Raw genomic sequence first — 5917 nt, 5'->3', positions numbered from 1 at the left:
TATTGTAATTAATCCATTTCAAACAAATACAAAACGGATGAAAATGTTATAGTGGGATAGTTGTATAATGAAATTTAAAAGACTCATTATCGATTTTTAGACATTAATAAATTTTTCTTATATATTAACTTATAAGAGTAGCTTTGCTATGGAACCATCTGATCTTTGTTTAAACATCTGTTTAAGTATGCTGTCATTTATCGCTTGGATAACATGTTCCATCCGTCTTAAACGGATACAAAACAGATGATATTTTCAGTATGTGACAATTGCTCTAACTTATCGTTAAATTTGTTACCTTTGCGCTGTAGCGATCAATAAATTTTCCTTAAATATTAATTTATAAGAGTATCTTTGCTCTGGAACCAACTGATTTCTGCACAATCATCCGCTGAAGTATGCTGTTATCCATTAGTTGACTATTATGGTCAATCCGTATTAAATGGATGGAAAATAAATGATATTTGTGATGACCTTTGTGCTTTAGAAATAAATAAATTTTTCTAGAATACTCATTTATAGAACAAAGTTCTTATTAAAATCTTCAGTATTTATTTATTCGGAGTAAAATTCGAATGATAAGTTAATGTATATAGCTAATGGTATGTATTTTTAGACTACTACTGGAGTTATCTGTATGTTCTATTGAGAACCAGATGGAAATATATATTCAACATATAAGACAAGTGTCAGAAATTTGCAAAATATTTTGGAAAAAGAAAATTATTTTTATTTTAATCGAAATAATTTTTAACCATGAGCCACATATTGTTAATTAAATAAAAATGGTACTAAATAAATCAATTTAATTTTGTTTTATGTTGTAGCATAAAATCTTTTCAAATTTTCCCCTGGAGTCTACCTTCGGACTGCGAAGCCAACTAATTTTAGCAAATAGTTTTCTTTTTTCATAAAATTGAATTTTTATTAGTTTGTCAACGCAGAAATCTCAGACCGACAAAACTCTTACCAGTAAACGATGACACTTGGCACAAGTTCAATGGCCAAACGGCAACGACGGCAACGACGCCATCACAAAAACCAACAAGAAACTAAGAATTTCTTTTCAATATAAAATAAAAATAAAAATAATAAATTAAATTAATTAATGCATGAATTAAATAAAAAAAAAAAAAATTATTTAAGAAAAATTTAAATAAAATAAATTTTTAATTTTAAATATTTATGTGACAATTTACAAGCGGTAAAAATATTTGCGGTAAACCAAAATAAATTAATTAAAAATAATATTATTTAACTACGTCATTTCAAAATCTGTTTTTTTTTTTTAAATAATAAAATTAATTTATTTTTGAAATGGCAATGGATATCTTTGTACTAACATTTTTATTGTGGGTATAGCTTGCGATATACCTCAACCGACAGCTTGCAAGATTGTGGTATGTAATTGAGGAAGTCTCAGACGCAACCAATGAATTTGCAACGTTCTACTGCGGCGCGTTATTGCATAAATTAGCAAAGTTCATATAAAATGCACTGCTGCAAACGCGAATACGACACCGAAAAACTTATAATAAATTTCAGAAGAAAATAAGAGGCAAAAGCGTGAATTCCACGCAAGACATATGCCGGATTCCAAGAAAATTTTCTACTTCATGTAAATGAAAGAGAAATTGATAGATACATCATATGCAATTTCAATACAGACATTTTAGAAAATTTTCATTTTATGTTTGAAATTAAAAACCTATTAGAAGTAAATGTAGTACTACTATTTCGAAACTCGAAAAAACGAGTTATTTATAACATAATATATTAAATACTAAATATTTTAATAAGCTAAAAATTGGAAATAAAAATCGGATACGTAAAACTGTTATCATGTTAAAGATTTGATATTATAACAATGAAATGTTATTATAATATCATCTAAAACATTAGAAACCCTACATTTACAGAGATCAGTAATTTATAACGATTTACTGCACGTCTTCACTGCATAGTTTATTATGATAAATTTTTAAAATAAATAGTTTATCTCGATTTAAATAAGCTTTCAAGGGGAATAGCCGCGGAGGTCAACTCAACCGTAGTGGGGGAACCACATTCATGACCACGTTAACCCTGTGAAAAAAAAAATCAGGTTCCAAGTTGAGTTGCTTTGAAAAGACTTACTTTGATGTAAACAAAAAACAACTGAACTGTAGAATATTTAAAAGTGATAGACACAAAAAATACAAAATATTGAAGATACATTAATTGATATTTCGACTAAAAATATATTGAAGTGGTTTGGGATTAAGTGTAATGCTACTGTCTATCAATCATTCTTTAAATCATTGGTTTAGACAAGGCAGCAGTAATAATATTAGCTGATTTATCCCAAATAGTTTAGTAAAAAACATCATTAACAAACTTAAGACATTTTTTCTTTAATTTATCATGATAAAGGGATAAAATTTAACTCATATTTATTTTAGTTGATGTTGATCCTTTTTTCGAGTCAGCACAACTGGGCACTTTTACTCTTTTATAGCTGGGGGTACTACAGGGTCCCACCCATCTTATTGACTAATTTATGTATTGCCTATAAGTTTCACGATTATTCAGTGATTGATCTAAGATCTGTGTACCTCCCCGTGCGGGAGGGATTACTCTAAGATTAGATAGTGGTAAATAAGATAGCCTGTCAATTTTCGCATATAACTTCAGGGCTCTGTCCCTTACGTATTTTTTGATCGTTTTTATTCTAAGATCTCTTAGCATGTCGTTTGTGCGGATGTACTAATTTATTTTAGTTGTGAACGGCTTAAAATGTCATCAAAGAAATTTTTAATACTTAAAAACATACTTGAAAAATCCGATTGGTTCAAAGATATGGTAGTCTCCAATGACGAATTCGAATAAATGAATAAAATGTCTCCAATAATACTTTGCGTTAATTTCTTAGAAACTGGATGCATCAATATCTGTAACGTTCATGTTCTTAGAAGAACTACTCTTTGCTGTTTTATTTTTGTTATTTTTGACTAAAATATTGTTAATTATTTTGTATACACTATAATATAGTTTTGTTGTATGTCATCAAAGACAATTTGTGGCACCAAGTATATTCTTGAAATATATAAACCTCAATGCTACCATTTGACCACAAACTTATATAATAAAAATGTAATATTGTTGTAAGTCTTGCAACAGACTAGTGATGGAGACAATATACTTGGGTAATCTTGAAGACAATATCATCACTGACAATTCGGACCATTAGGTACTCTTCGAACTCAAAAGCCTCAAGTCATATCATATCACCACAACTCTTTAATAGTCTAACTGTTATTTTTTGAAATTTCATTAGTTTCGTAACACTACTGTATTATCTCTTGCAAGGCAATGAGGACACTGTGTTCCAGTAGACTTCAACACAATATAATCAAAGACAATTTGGACCACAGGGTATTGACCATCTGCAAACAAACATGGTTGATATTCTTTTACATTATCTTCTCTATTCACATAATAATTAATTATTAATTATATATTATTAAGAATATGGTTTAACAAAGCTACCTGTGATTTAATTTCCGTGTTATCATATACAATATATCTGAAATATTAAGACAAATACTTTTGGCAATAAAAAGTCAAAGACTAAATACTGAAGTAACATTTTGATAATCTATATTAACACATCACATAATAAGCGAGTTAGATGCTTATTAAAAAATCTGAATTCTATTGTATATAATATATTCTACATATAATTTTATATGCTATAATATATGAAAAAATGTTTTTTTTTTTTAAATTTTTAAAATTTTAAACGCAATAATAATTAAACAATTTTTAATGAGAATAAAGTGACAACAATGCACAGCCTGCAAAAGCAAGTACTCATATAAAATTATCGCGCCAATTTTATCACTGACAAAATTCTTAGAAATGAAAAAAATATATATTTGTGAAAATTATATATAAAAAAATTCAACATAAATACAAGTACAACAACGCTAGCCATAAACCAAAAATATTAATTAGATTTAAAGTATTTTGAGCGCAGAGTACAAAATTTAATTTAAAAAAAATTAACATAAATAATAAAACTCTGGAGACCAGACTTGGCAAGATACACGCAGTCTGCGCTAAAAACAAAAATGTTTAACAAAATTTGATATACTAAAATAATATAGCATAATTACTCGTATACATTTGTATACAGAAATACAATACATCATTATATATGCTTTTTCTAATGAATGTCATTAAAAGTTATAAATTAGATAAAAGAAAAAAAAAGGATAGTTTATACTGTACAAAAATGATTGAAATATTTTAAGCTAGAAAACATTTAAGATTGACAAATGTGATTCTTTAATTTATTTAAACTAAATACATATCTAGTTATGTAGTCGAATTTTAGTGTATTGAATCAAGCACTTCTAAAGTATTTAAATTTTAATGTCGACTGCTGTTATCAGCTTATCATATATTCACTTATCGGCGTTCAATACTTATATATAAGCTTTATTAGCCGTACTTTTTTTTACACTAATACCACAATAAAATATTTTATCATTTTAATTTTGAAGGAAAAAAAGTAAAAATAGGTTAAAGTGCGGTCTTATTTATATATGTCTGAATTTATCACATTATAATCATAATCAATAATAAATTAATTATCTAAGTAGCCTTGGCAAAGTTCAAATGACCTACCTTTATATAATAGCCATCAATGAAAGAATACAAAAACATTTAAATAAAAAGGAAAAAAGACAAAATAAAAACAAAAAAAAATATAAAAACAAAAAAAAAGAAAATTAAAATATCAAAAAAATAAAATTCAAAACAATGAAAAGAAATTACAAAAAAAAATTAAAATAAGAAAATTAAAATAAAAAAATTGAAAAAAAGAATTGAAGATTAAATTAAAAAAAAAATTACAAAACAAAAAAAAAACAGAAAAAAAATTGAAGAAAATAATAAATAAAAAATATTAAATAACAAATAAAATAAATTTTAAATAATTATTAAGTCTTAATAAGCCGGAATTGATAATAACACATAAAAAGATTCCTCAACTAAGAGTATCATATTTTGATTTTGTAAATATATTCTTTCAAAATAAGTTTTTTAAATTTAAAAAAATAATAGAAAAAAAAATTTATCAACTCCAAAAGATTTAATAATCATATTTTTCCCCCTCCTAATATTTGATAGAAATTTTTCAAATCCCCTTTAAAACAAACCTCAGAAATCTTTATATAAATATATTAACAGTTTTAAATATTTGCTGTGTTTTATTTTAAGTGCTTAAGCATTAGTGCTTCGTTTTGATATGAAATTAAGCATATATTAATTAAACATAATTATTTGATAAAAACTTAAACGCATATAATTATATCCATAAGAATTTAAGTGCATATAAGTTAATAAGCACAAGTACAATTAAAAATAAATTTTTCCAATTACATTTTTCATCTTCCACACCTTGCTATTTTAAGATCTTCCATATCTCAACACCTTTGGATACAACAATCCTAAAATTTTTTCTACTTTTAATTATAAAATTGTTAAAGTTTTTATCAATAGTGTAGTCTTATTTATTAATGTTACTTAAAATCTTGATTAAAATATACAAAATTGAAATTTTTTTTACGTTCAATCTCTACACGATCTAACGATATAACAAAATGAATAGGAAAACATTATCTATACATTTCGATATTATCTACGAAATTAGTAATTCGTCATTTACTGCTTTTTCAAGATACATGATTAAAATTTTATTACTTTGTGTGAATGAAAATGAAAGTCATTAAAATTTGAAATGCACATACATAACATATATTGGGAAATATAAAATATTCTTTAAATAAATAACATATATGCAATGATTTCTCAATCAGAGACACAACAAAAACGATATGGAAGAGATTGTCGATTTTAAATATCAATTAAA

Source organism: Teleopsis dalmanni, chromosome 2 (genome assembly GCF_002237135.1).
Source record: "Teleopsis dalmanni isolate 2A chromosome 2, ASM223713v2, whole genome shotgun sequence".
Classification (NCBI taxonomy): Eukaryota; Metazoa; Arthropoda; class Insecta; order Diptera; family Diopsidae; genus Teleopsis; species Teleopsis dalmanni.
Note: the sequence above shows the minus strand (reverse complement) of the source record.